The sequence below is a fragment of the Lepidochelys kempii genome, chromosome 1, assembly GCF_965140285.1.
Source record: "Lepidochelys kempii isolate rLepKem1 chromosome 1, rLepKem1.hap1, whole genome shotgun sequence".
NCBI classification, from domain to species: Eukaryota; Metazoa; Chordata; order Testudines; family Cheloniidae; genus Lepidochelys; species Lepidochelys kempii.
In genome coordinates, this window is record NC_136380.1 from 31,986,799 (window position 1) to 32,001,526 (window position 14,728).

The 14,728-nt window shown below is 40.6% G+C and overlaps 1 protein-coding gene across 2 annotated transcripts in view; it reads left to right on the forward strand.

The window, feature by feature from the left end:
* The window catches only part of CNTN5 (contactin 5), a 969,593-nt gene that overhangs the window by 737,371 nt on the left and 217,494 nt on the right, over positions 1-14,728 (forward strand). The gene's annotated exons all lie outside the window — the stretch shown is intronic.

The window sequence follows — 14,728 nt, forward strand, 5'->3', positions numbered from 1 at the left end:
GAGTCTAAGTCTCATTGAAAGTCAGTAGGACTTAGGATATTTAAGGACCAGTTTTTAAACGGTATTTAGGCACTTAAAGATTAAGACAAGTGCTTAGCGGGATTTTCAAAAGCACCTAGTCATCTAATTTCCATTTATTTTAATGGGAGTTAGACACATAGGCTATGTCTACACTACAAACCTTACAGCGGCACAGCTGTATAGCTGCAGCTGTGTCACTGTAAAGTCTCCTGTGTAGCCGCTCTGTGCTGGTGGGAGAGAACTCTTCCACTGGAATAATTAAGCCACCCCCAATGAGTGGTGGTAGTTATGTCGGCAGGAGAGTGTCTCCTGCCAACATAGCGCTGTCCACATCAGCGGTTTTGGCTGTGAAACTTGTTGTCTGGTGTGCGTTTTTTTTCACACCGCAACCGACAAAAGTTTTGCTAACAAAAGTGCTAGTGTAGACAAAGCCTTCGTCACTTTTGAAATTCCCAGAAGTTGCCTATCTGCATCGTTAGGCATCATTTTGGTCCTAAATGCCTAAGTCATTTTAGAAAATGGGACTTGATTTCTGAAGTTACTTAGGCACTTTTGAAAATTTTACCCATATATCTGTAAATTTGGAGAAGTCAGGTATTATGCCTTGTATGGCAATATCACTCTAAACAAAATAGAAGATAAAGAAACTATGAAAGTAAGTCACGTTCTTATGTAAATGATGGCTCTTTTGTATTCTTGAAAGAGTTGCATATATTTTAGAGGTTGACCTAAAATCTATAATATGTTTTAACTGTTTTGGAGTTAAATATTCAACATTTATTATATTATATTTTTATTTTATTGTTTTAAAATAGTCAAAATGCAATTTTACCTAGTGTTTTTGATTTTAAATGAAGCAGAAATAAAATATCTTTAATTGTCAGTATTGCCTTCCTTCTAAGGTATCCTACATTTCAGTCTGCTTTCTAATTCTTCAGGAATGCATTTGAGCAGCTAACCACACTTTGATTCATCCCTACATGTACAACCACAAATAAGCATTTTGAACCAAGTCATTAAATACTATGCATAGTGGGGGCTCACTATGTCTTACACTAAAAACATCTCTGTACTGTAAGACCATTACAAAGAATGTGCCTTCAGAAAGATGACTTGATTTAATATAGTAACTAACAAAAAAATAAAATTTAGAATGGAATAAAGTTGATCTTCTCATTATAACTCAGTTGAAACTTTTCATGGTTACACAGCAAATATCATACATAACAAAAAGGTACATACTTTGTTGCATGGCCTGTTACCAATACTTATTTAGGTGAACTTCAAATCGTTAACCCAGAAGGTCTGATCTTTCAAGTATTAAACCTTTGTAAATGAAAAAAAAATGCTAAATTTCAATAGATTAAAAAGGAAGCACTTGTCATGAAAACATAGGATTTTATTGCACCATTTTTTAAAAAAATTCACAATGGAATTTCTCTCTCTCTCACTCATTCACTCACACACACCTCTACCCCTGCCTATCTGTGTTTCATTTGTATGCAAGATATACCAAAATTAAACATGTGAATCATCAGCAGTGTTACAGTATTGGGTGCACGGTTAGGGGATATGTAGTACAACCTAAAAAGTGGAGTAGGGAAACCAGGATAAAGGGAATAATCAAGCAAAAACCCAAAATTCATGAAGGAAAAATGCACAAATTTTCTTAAATGTCAAGTATGTAATATATACCAGCCTCAAGCAACTTTGAATTTCATGGCTGGCTGTCACAAAGCTTTTATTACCTGAGCTTCTGAACCTTGCAGCAGTATTGGGGTGGGGAAGGGGGGAGGGCTTCTCTGAACAGATATGAACTTCTCCTAAACAAATTCTCCAGTGCTGTTTGACACACACACATGCATCACTACTAGGCACCACATCTTGTTTTGCATCTATTTAGATTTTGTGAAGAAACTTGTTTGCTACAATAACTGAGCTAAAAAATTGCCAGAAATTCTTGCCTGGTTGTGCAGATGTCTCAGTGCAGAGTCCATTTATTGTACTTAGAGCTGGTTAGGAATTTTCTGACAAAACTTTTTGTCTGGCTATGCCAAAAGAAGGACAGGAGACATTTGTCATGGGTTTAATCAAGCCGCAACTTTATTATCAGATGTTTGGGGCGACCTGGCAGATAACAGTGTACAGTGCAGGTAACCCCATGGTTATTCCATAATTACCCAGGGGACTTTTACCAGCTCCCCCTCTTTTTCTCTCCTGGTCCCTCCAGCAAATCCATTGCTGGGACCTTACCATCCAACCCCCACCTCCTATGAGGGTTAAGGTGGGCTATAAGAATGGGGGGTTGGCTCCCTGCTGTACCAATCATAGGAGTTCCCAACTGCGCCCCATTTTTCCTTTAATGAACACCACTTTTTAAGTCCTTTTCCAAACCGTTTATCCAGTCACTGTATACCTTTCCTATGGAGTACCTGCACTGGACATCCGCCACAAGGAGGCACCAGCAATTAGATTGGCTGCCTCCTCCTCACACCCAGTCAGGTTCCCAGACATCTCCTAATGCTGTCTTTTATAGCAGTTAAAAAATATGACAGCAACTAAGTCAGACAGGTGAACCCCATCCTTACGAAACAACTCTGCTGCCCCTATATTATGCCAGGATGTGAAATTACTGCCCCTACGGTCCCATGGAATTTGGCCATCTCCATGCTCACATACCTCCTTGCCTTATCCACCATGTCCCTGCTGAAGCATGTCTGACCAAATAATGTTAACTCCTGGAAAAAGTTCAAGGATCAGCCCCAAGTTCCTTTGTGCTCTGAGCATTAGTTCCACCCCTTTTAGTGTTTCCAGATTGTTTTCCCCAAAAAGCACCATAGTTATATCCAGTGCCTGCTGACAGGCCCACACAGCATACAGCAGCGATGTTAGTTGATCCCATAGCATGCCCCTCCTTTCATGCCAACCAAGAACTGCTTCACCACCAAATCCCAGCTGCAAACCCTCAGGCTACCTGGACGAGTGCCTACGCGCCCAAAAGACAACACTGTATGTGCAGATCCACACCACTATCTGCATGGCCTGTTGTCCAACATCTGTAATGAGATTACGATAAATTAATGCTGCCCCGATTCTGAGTGAGTGGGACCAAATTCGTGACTGGCCACCCCCAACCTCATCAGCCCCCATCTCAACGCTGTAACAAATTGATATGCTGTCACCGTGCATAAAAAAGGGGGACTTCCATCTTTGGCTGTATCACTCTGTAGGCCTTCAAAGTCTGAACGGGGCAGACCCCCAGCTCACCATCCTCTCAGAGGATAACAGGTTCACCCCGGCCTACTTGATTCGTCTTTGACCTTCACAAGTGTAATATCACTGAATGCTCATATCACGCAGTTCCAAAGCCCTTCCCATAGAGTCCCTACCAGCCCCAGGTGCTAGCTCACTGACCCTGAAAGCACCAAAAATTGCTATCAAGAATACTGCCCCGAGCAAGGCTGCTTCCTGTCCACTCTGACATAAGGATTTGCACGAGATCCCTGAGCATGTAAACCATGATGGGATGACGGGAATCCACCCTAGGCCACCAGGATGCAAACACGCAGCCTTGGTTTGTGTAAAAAGGGAGGCTTCAGATGCAGAGCTGGCCCCTTTTAACCCTGCATTCCTAGGGGATGAATCAGCAACCATGCTGACTCCTTTTTGCAGTAGTTTTCATCTCCTCCCCTACCCCCATCCCCCCCAACCATTCAGCACTGTTCCCTTCAGCCAGCCAAACACCACCTTCACCCCGCTTAAAGGTCCAGGGCAGTCATTTACATCAGCAACTTTTTCACAGGAATGAGAGAGAGGGAGCATCAAAGAGAGGGAGACTGATTCTGTAGTCCAAGCAGTTAGGTCACTCATATGGGAGACCCAGGTTTGTGTCCCTGCTCCAATGAATATTTAATTAGCCACTGTGACAGGGTCGGGCCGGATGGCTACAGGAGAGTAATAGAAGGCAGATATATTAGCCCCAGGTTAAGTAGATCCCTTTTCCTTGGGTAAGGTAACAGGAAAGTTTCCAGAACAATCAGGAACCTTCTGGAGACCATTAAGACAGACAGGATGATTAGAACACCTGCAGCCAATCAAGAAGCTGCTAGAATCAATTAAGGCAGGCTATTCAGGGCACCTAGATTTAAAAAGGAGCTCACTTCAGTTTGTGGTGCACGTGTGAGGAACTGGGAGCAAGAGACGCTAGGAGCTGAGAGTGAAAACGCGGATTGTTGGAGGACTGAGGAGTACAAGCATTATCAGACACCAGGAGGAAGGTCCTATGGTGAGAATAAAGAAGGTGTTGGGAGGAGGCCATGGGGAAGTAGCCCAGGGAGTTGTAGCTGTCACCCAGCTGTTCCAGGGGGCACTGTAGACAGCTGCATTCCACAGGGCGCTGGGCTGGAACCCGGAGTAGAGGGCGGGCCCGGGTTCCCCCCAAATCCTCCCAACTCCTGGTCAGACATAGGAGGAGTCAACCTGAACTTTGGTCAGAAAAACGGCCAAGCTGAGGGCTGCCGAGAAAGCTCTAAGGTGAGCAAATCCACCACTAAGCGCAAGATCCACCAAGGTAGAGGAGGAACTTCGTCACACCATATAAAGTGGAACAACTCCAAAAAGAGAGCTTGAGAGAGACCCCCTTATGTTAAAATAGCTAGCAGCTCAGTGATTAGCATAGGCGCCAACTTCTGCTAGTGCCAGGGGGTGCTTGACCCCCTGGCCCTGCCCCAACTCCACCCCTGCCCTCCCCCTCCCATCCCTGCCCCGCCCCCATTCTAACCTCTTCTCCAAAGTCCCGGCCCCAACTCTGCCCCCTCCCTGCCCCATTGGACTCCCTCCCCAAATCCCCGCCCCGGCCCTGCCTCTTCCCCATCTCTGCCCCTGAGTGCGCTGTGTTCCCCCTCCTCCCTCCCAGAGCTTGTTATGCCATGAAACAGCTGTTTTGCAGTGGCAAGCACTGGGAGGGAGGCAGAGGAGCAGGGATGCGGCACGCTTATAGGAGGAGGTGAGGTGAGGCAGGGTGGTGGGGTGGGGACCTTGGCTGCAGGTGGGTGCTCCAGCCCTGGAGCACCCACAGAGTCGGCACCTATGGTGGTTAGCATGCTTACCTGCTACATGGGAAACTGAAATTCAAGTCCCTGTGAATGAGACAAAGCAGGGACATTGACTATTCTGTTGTTTCTTTCTGTGCATTATTTAAAATGTGTTCACAAAAAAAACTTTGAAAGGACTCAGGTTCATCCTGATGCCACACAGGAAAATTTTGGAAATCTTGATAATTTTTGCAGGATGGGAAAACAGTTTCCCAGCCAGTTCTAATTGTAACAGATGTTTCCAGCATACTCTGCAGTTTCTGCAAACATATCTTGCAGGGTTTTTCAGGTAGTGTTTGTGAGTGGGCTACCACATCTCCATATCTGAGGAATGTTATCCTTTCCTTTGTTGTCAGGTTTCCATACAATGCAGCCATATAAATATTGTCACAGAACTCTGACCTTTTGCAAGACTTTTTCCCCATGAATTATCCCCAAGATTATCTTTAAAGCTATCCATTCATACAATAGTTCATTTTCTTTTAGGCCTAAATGGCTTTAAATTATATTCTCTTTAACCTATTCAAAAATATTACTTTAAGGGAATGATGGAGACAGAACTTGAAGTAAAGTAACATTGATACATTGTCACTCAATAATACAGAACCATGTTGCCCCTGCAAAACATAGCTCATTAAAGAAAACTAATTATTAGTAGTGTGTGGAGAAGGACAGGGCTGAAGAATAAATGTAACAAGCAAAGCAATGAAAGATAGCAATAAAACAAATGCCCAGGTATCTAAACATTTCCTTATCTTGATGTAGCTAATTGTGGCACTGTGGTTCTGAATATGGCTTATATGGGTTCCCATAAGGAAATGATTCATTTCTGCCTTGTCAGGTGTTTACTGAGGCCCAAAAAGTGCACAGCTTTCTGAGGTCTGATGCTTGGCAAGCCAGCCAGTTATTTAGTTCTGTGATAAACCAGAGTTAGTCCACTTCCGTAGTCAGCACATTTATCAGGAACTTATTGGGAAGAGTTATGTAGGCTGGATTTGTTTTAGGTATCCTTTTCTTTTTTCTTTTTTCTTTCTGTCCTGGTATAGTTTCCTACACTAATTGTTCTGGGTTTTCAATTTATAGGCAGTGCTAAAGGGACTGGGCAGCTTATGACAAGAACACTCCCATCATAATGTTCCTGTGTATTTATCTATGAGGAGGAAGCAGAATAATATTAAGGCTTTATGTCAAACTCTGCAAGAATGTAGGAACTTACTTGGCTTTTATTAATCTTTTATTTCTTTCGTGATGTGTCTCAAAGGGAAACTTTGCCCCTTGATATGAAGCAAATTAAATAAAAATATCAAGAAATCCTTGAATGGGTTCTGAATAAAATGAACACCTCATTTGTTCAGATGTCTTTGACAATCAGTCATTCCATACAATTCAATTTCACTTCAAGCTGGCTTATAAAAACACTTTAAAATTCTATCTGAGGAGATAAAAAAGTTTTAGCAGGGAAAGGATCATTCACCATTTCATTAACTGCCTTTATAATGCTTTAGAAACTTTGAAGGGTTATTTAAAATGTGTTTACAAATAGTAAAAAGGGGTTGTTAAATGTATCTTTGCAGATTCAGAGACTGATTGGGAGTAGTAAAGTATCTTGAATGGTAAAAACATCAGAAAATATCCTCAAAATTAGAAAATAGAAACCTAGGGAGTATAAAACCTTTGAGAAGTGATAGCATAATGCAGTTATTTCAAGTTCACGTTTTCACTTTGTTTTTTCCTTTTTGTTTTAATTATGACTGTAAAGAAGAGACATAAGTTGCTTCTCATTTTATCTCAGTATTACTGCAGCTGCTGCTTAGTTCCCTTGCTGCATTTGAAGTTTCCAGAAAATGCTGTACAATTTCAAACACAAGGGCCACATTCTGCTCCATTACATCTACATAAATCAAGACTAACCCCACTGGTGTCAGTGTATTTAGTCCAGATTTGCACTGGTTTAATTGAAAGCAGAGTTCAGCTGTCAATACATTTCCCATATCATCACTGTGCTTTGAGCCAAACACTATCTGCCTTGATCCCAATGACTTCAGTGGGAATACTCGTGTGATCATTAGAAACAGGATTTGGTCCTGTGTACATCAAAGCACTGAAAATGTTCAATTCTACTTTTAGGAGAGGGAATGATGGTTTCTGTGGTTATTGAGATATAACACTGGGTTGTATAGTTTGCAAGTCTCCAGAATACCTATGCTTAGCACCTGTTTGGTAAAGTAAAGTTTTGGGGCAAATGAAAATGGTTTCCCAACTCATCAGGGAAACGGAACAGTGAAAAGAGGTGAGGATGGGGTAATGTATAGAGAATTACTCCACATATAGTAATGGAATTGGAGCTACACTGAAATATCGATTTTACAAACACATGCAACTGCCATGGGTAATGTGTCTTTTATTCAGTCTACTAATTATCTGTCAAAAGATTTGTCTAGTAAACACTTGACCTCAATATTTCACGACTCTCCCTCTCCTCTCCCTTCCCAAAATAACAAAAGCTCACAGAATGTGTTTTCTTTGTGTTTAATTGCACAATGTAATGTGTATATATATATATAGGTGGACATATTTACTGTCTGGTTCTAATTCAGGTCCAAATTCTAAAAAGTGCTGAGTGCCTCTGGATTGTAGTGGGAGTTGAGGATGCTTATAACATTGGTACTTGTGTTCAGCATCTCACACAATACAGCTTTATTAGGCTGCATAAGTCGTGTGTTATATTACAGCATCATCAATATAAAAAAAAATAAAAAGAAAAGGAGTACTTGTGGCACCTTTGAGACTAACAAATATATTTGAGCATAAGCTTTTGTGAGCTACAGCTCATTTCATCGGATGCATTCACTGAATGAATGAATGAAGTGAGCTGTAGCTCACGAAAGCTTATGCTCAAATAAATTTGTTAGTCTCTGAGGTGCCACAAATACTCCTTTTCTTTTTGTGAATACAGACTAACACGGCTGCTACTCTGAAACCTATAAAAAAATAAGACTCCATTTATGTCTCATATATTGCTGATGCAGACCCTCAGGCCTGTGTAAACTTCCATTGAAGTCAGTGGGACTCCAGATAATGGTCTATGCTTTATGCAGAGATATGATCTGCTCGAGTCAGGCCCAAGCTACTAGGACCTCTGGTGGTACACAGACATTCACAGTAGATGTAGGTGGCTAGCTGGTCTGGAACAACCCATTAAACATAACTTACTCCAGGGACAGGCAGGTTAAACAGGCATAAATCACTGTATTGTAGTTTCTGCCATGCAGGGCATATTTTCCCTCCTGTATTATTACCTCTGCATGTTTAATTAAATATTTCAGTAATTCTTTATTCTTCAGCAAAATAGCATCCTCATCTATAATATCCATTTTTCTTTATTAAAAATGGGCTGTATAGGAAAAAGAAATCCATCTATTTTAAGTCAGAAAGTGTACGGAAAAACTGAGAACTGCCAAAAGCCAAGCAGAGTTGGACCTTGTAAGCAGTGGTGGGCAGCCTGCGGCCCACGGACTGCAGGAGTTGCTCACCATGGTTGCAAAGGTAAATTGAAGCAGATAAACCTGATCTCTTTCTTTGAAAAGATAACTAATTTTCTAGACAAATGAAATGCAGGACATCTAATCTACCTGGATTTCAGTAAGGCATTTGATACAGTTCCAAATGGGAAATTATTAGTTAAATTGGAGAAGATGGGGATTAATAACGAGAATCAAAAGGAACTGGTTAAAGGCGAGACTACAATGGGTCATGCTGAAAGGTGAACTGTGAGGCTGGATGGAGGTTACAAGTGGAGTTCTTCAAGGATCAGTCTTGGGACCAGTTTTACTTAATGTTTTACATTAATGATCTTGGCACAAAAAATGAGAGTTTGCTAATAAAATTTGCAGATTACAAAAGGTGGGAGGTATTTCCAATAAGGAGAAGCACCAGAATATCAGACAAGAAGTTTTGGATGACTTTCAAAACTGAACAGAAATGGGATGAAATTTAATAGTGCAAAGTGCAAAGTCATGCACTTAGGGACTAAAACCAGGAATTTTTGCTATAAGCTGGGAATTTAGCAGTTGGAAGTGACAGAGGAGGAGAACTGGTCGAACACAGAATGACTTGAAGCCACCAGCGTGATGTGGCCATTAAAAAAAAACCTAATGCAATCCTAGGATGCATGATGCAAGGTATTTCCAGTAGAGATAGGGGAAATGTTATTATCATTATACAAGGCACTGGTGAGACCTCATCTGAAATACTGTGTACAGTTTTGGTCTCCCAAGAAAGATAAATTCAGGTGGGAACTGATGCAGAGAAGAGTTACTAGGATGATCAGCAGAATGGAGAACCTAGTTCATGTGAGGAGACTTAAGGAGCTCTGCTTGTTTAGCCTAACCAAATGAAGAGTAAGGAGAGAGATGATGGCTCTCTATAAATACTTCAGAGTGATAAACACTGTGGAGGGAGACGAGTTAAGTGCCAATGCTGGCACAAGAACAAAGGGATATTAACTAGCTATCAATAAATTTAGGCTTGAAATTAGACCTTGAAATTAGAAATTAGGTTTTTAGCCATCAGAGGTGTGAAGTTCTGGAACAGTCTTCCAAGGGGAATAGTGGAGGCAAAAATACCTAACTTGTTTTAAGACTGAGCTTGATAAGTTGATGGAGGGGATGATATGATAAGTTTGCCTACAATGTAATGTGGCCCATCCATGGCTGATATTAGCAAATATCTCCAATGGCTGGTGATGGGACATGAGATGGAAAGGGCTCTGAGTTACTACAGAGAATTATTTCCCAGGTGTCCAGCTGGTGGGTCTTGCCCACATGCTCAGGGTCTCTCTGATTGTTACATTTGGGATCTGGAAGGAACTTCTTACAAATCAGTTTGGCAGAGACTCTGGAAGTTTTATTCTCCTTCTGCAGGCACAGATCACTTGCTGTTATGAACTAGAGTAAATGGTGGATTTTCTGTAACTTAAGTCTTAGATCAAGATTTGAGAACTTCAGTAACTCAACCAGAGTTATAGGAGTGGGTAGTAACAGGAGTGGGTAGCTGAGTAGTTCTGTGGCCTGCATTTTCAGACTAGATGATCATTATGGTCCTTTCTGGCCTTAAAGTCTATGAGTCTATTGATCAAAGCACATGACAAAAAAACATGAGTTCATGTTTTCCTGATCCTGGTGCTCACAATGACTCCCTCCTTCTATGGCCTTGGCCAAGTCACCTTCAGGGGACTGGAACAGGGCACTGGTCTTGGCTGGCTGAGTCATGTGACCAAGTGCTTCCTGTCAGAAGGAACCTGCACAGTCAGAGAGGGTGAGGCAGGGTGTGAAAAAGGTCATTTTTGCATGACCCAAGTCAAGTGGGAGGTCTGGCAGGGAACACAGGGGAGAAGGTTTTGGAAAAGTTGGATAGCAGGTTCTGGGTTTCAGAAAGGAACTATATTGAGAGTTTATAAAAGATTTGCTTTAAGTTCATAAATTTATAGATTATAAAGCCAGAAAGGTCCATTATGATCATCTAGTCTGATGTCCTATATTACACAGTCATAGGACTTTCCTGAATCAATTCCTGAATCAAGTAGAGCATATCTGTTAGAAAAACATCCTGTCTTGATTTAAAAATTGCCAGTGGTGGAGAATCCATCACAACCCTTGGTAAATTGTTCCAGTGATTAATTACCCACCCTGTTCAGAATTTGCTACTTATTTCTAGTCTGAATTTGTCTAACTCAACTTTCAGTCATTGTATCCTGTTATATACCTTTTTCTGCTAGATTGGAGAGCTCTCTCTTATCAAATATTTGTTCCTTGTGTCGGTATTTATAAACTGTGATCAAGATACCCCTTAACCTTCTGTCTGTTAAGATAAACAGGCCGAGCTCCTTAAGTATCTCACTGTAAGACATGTATTCCAATCCCTTAACAGGGGCAGCATGGGGGGGACTGACCGGGGCTATAGCCACCCCAATAGTTGCCTTAGCCACCCCTCCCCCAAGCCACCCTTCTCAGCGCAAAGGTCAAACATTACGCAGAAGTAACAGTGGCATGGCATGGCATGGCCACCCTTACTTCTCCACTGCTGTTGGTAGTGGCACTGCCTTCAGAGCTGGGCAGCCAGAGAGTGGCGGCTGCTGGCCGGATAGCACAGCCTCCCTCTCCCCGCCCTGCAATTTTCTAGCCCACCTCAGTCCCAGCTCTGGAAAGAGGCTGGTGCTGCCCCTGTCCTTTAATAATTTGTGTTGCTCTTCTCTGGACCCTCTCCAATTTATCCACATCTTTCTTCACCTGTGAACCCCAGAAGTGGGCACTATTCCCGTAGCAGTGGAGTTGACATTGACCGTTTTTCATTCAATTAAGAAAACCCTGAAATTCTGCTACTTTGGGGGGCTTTCCTTGACCTGTTGACCGCTCGTTGACCATTGGTTTGCTGGGAACCACTCAACTTGAAATCTAGCTCATATGCAAAACTGAGTTTAAACTGTTTCAGAGTCTACACCTGCACCTATGTCATTTTTTTTCTGGTGTGGATTTAAATATTTTTTCCATTTACAAGGGAAACAGTTAAGTGACTCCACATGAAGTATTGTCAAAAACACAAAGTAAACACTAAAAAAAATTCTAATTTAACGATATTCATTAGGTTATATGTAACTAGTTGGTACATTATTTTTGGTATCGGTCATCTTTTAGATAATGATTTCCCTTTATCCTTTCAACCTCAATTTCTCCATCTGTAATATGGAGTAAAATGTGAAATCCGTATTGCTTTTCTGTATTTTTCTGTGTTCAGTAATGTGGCTCCATCTTCTAACATTTCTCTTGAAAATTATGTAACAACCTGCTTTTAAAAATCATATATTAACTGTCTCCATTAGGAAAATCACTTCTATTTCCCTTTTAAAATGCACCACCACAGTCCTTATTAATAAAATCCATCGTCCAGTATCTTGTAATTGTACATAAACAGACTTTTTCATACTGTGCTGTGCTGAGTATTGTTGAAGTTGAATCCCTTGGTTTGTGCTTTGATTTAACATTCTTACATGTCAAAGGAGCGTATATCTTATTGGTCATATCAGGAGATTGGGAATAAAGATTTATAAATATTTTTGAAAAGGGCCTAGTATGGTTTGGCTCAAATCTGATTTATTTCAAAGTTCAGGAACGTTTGGATATGGGATTGTATTTGAGGCATAATGCTATGTCTAATAAAGCCTGAAGCTTTAAGCATTGCAGTTTGTATCTTGAGGTATGATTGTCCCAGCTTTTCTTTCAATGAGACATGGTGTTTCTTTTTCTCTGGATACTGTGGTGTTCTGCCATCTTTATCAAATCAGCTAATCAGGAATAGATTATTTCTCTCCTGAGTAACATGCATGTGTCAGGAATTCACACTTAAATATGGTATATTAAAGAGAATGATTCTAGTATTTACTAACATCATTTAAATAGCCAAAATCGTATTGCACAGAAAGCAAGAACCAAAACTAGAAGATAAAGATACATTATTAAAAACTATCAAGCAGATTTGTTCATGCTGCTGGAAAGCTTTTTTTTTTTTTTTTACAGAGATAAAGGTAATACTAATAAATATATGATTGCCCATTCTGAGTATGATGTCTTCTTGTCAGCAGAAGTTATAACATCATCATGAAAAAACACTGAAAAGGACCATTCTGTGCACATATCCCTTGGTTCCTGGTTATTTATCTCCTCCATCCATCCAGATTTTCTCCCTTACCTCTCCAAAGCCTTCATCCAGCAAAGCTCGGAAACATATGCTTAAATTCAAGCATGTTAGTAGTCCCACAGAAATCATTGGGATAAGTCACATACCTAAAATTAAATGCATACTGAAGGACTTTGGTGGATCAGGATTCAAAACTCCAATTTCAATCTCTATATTTCTTATACTTTAAAAGTGTAAAGAAAAAAATAGATAATGCCTATTCTGGAGTCTGCAGATGATCCTTCAGATGCTTCTTGTGCAAAAAATCTATACTTTTGAGCCCTTTCCCATTGGCTTGCCCTTAAGCCAGATTTTCTAAATGCGGGTACCTAAAGTTAGGCAGCTAACTTCCTAAATAAAAATGGCCTTATATTGGGCTTTAACTTCTCCGTCTTCTATATGTGTGTAAAATAAGAATTTAATAATAATATGTTCTTCTTATGGAGTTGCTGGGAGGTTTAATTAATGCATATTTAAAGGAACTGAGTAATGTGAAGTATTATTATGATGATTATAAAGCAGATGATTTCAAATTCACTAGTTTGACTGTATTTATAAAACTGTGTTTTACCTTCCAGGTCTGTTCAGAATCGTAAACCTTTCTGTACATACCTATGTGACAGCTTTCTTTGCAGTGTGACATGATGTCCAACTAAGAATGTTTTGTCAGTTCAATGATTTTGTCAGCATAATGAAATAATCTGATTGTGAACAGCAGGAATTTTGCTTAGGGTTAGAACTACTGCAGGTTTTATAACAAGGACACTTTGTTGCTTTGGGCTGTGAAATAATAGGCATTTCAATAGCTCTTGCTAATGGAGAGGGGGGAAAGCTTGTGTTAGCTTGATCTTTATTATTAAGGAAATGACTGTGTATTTGTACTTTAACAGCGATATGAGGCATTCCAACAGAAAAGTACTTCCTATTTAGAAAGCTCTTTCCAGTTTAATTAGATAACAGTGAATGTTAGAGCAATCCTAGTTTCTATCCTTATCAATTAGGACTTAGTGAAAAATTGCACTCTGTGTATTGCAGCTATTTCAACATTTTTGGTACATGAACAGGGGAACATTTTTTTTGATGCATCAAATAGTTAAGTGTAAGTTTCAGGGACATTGGAGCTGGAGGTCATTTTCAAAGTACAAACTCTACATTATTTACTGTAGAAGGACTGTATCTGTCTAAACATTTTAAATGTCTCCTCACTTAGGCATCTGAGAACCCTACATAAATCAGCTTCTCCCGTCTGGGGAGGTCTAGATGAAATAATAAACTTCAGTTTGAGTAAGATTCATAGATTTTAAGGCTAGAAAGAATCATGATGATTAGGGCCATACCATGATATTGGTATTGCCACCCTTACTTCTGCTCTGCTGCTGGTAGGGCTCTGCCTTCAGAGCTGGGCGCCTGGCCAAGAGCCACCTCTCTCTGGCCACCGAGATCTGAAGGCAGCGCAGAAGTAAGGGTGGCAATACCAAGACTTCCCTAAAATACCCTTGTGTCCCCCCTGCAATTCCCTTTTGGGTGAGGACCTGTAATTTGAGAAATGCTGGTCTCCCCCTTGAAATCTGTATAGTATAGGGTAAAAGCACACAAAAGACCAGATTTCACGGGGGAGACCATGACTCTTGATAAATTGTTCCAGTGATTATTTGCCTTTATTTCCAGTCTGCCTTTGTGTAGCTTTAACTTCCAGCCATTGGATATTGTTATATCTTTGTCTGCTAAATTGAAGAGCCTGCCATTATATATTTGTTCATCAAGTAGGTACTTACGGGCTGTGATCAAGTCACCCCTTAACCTTCTTTTTCAGATAAATAGATTGAGCTCCTTGATTCTCTCACTATAAGGCATGTTCTCCTATTCTTTAATCATTCTCATGG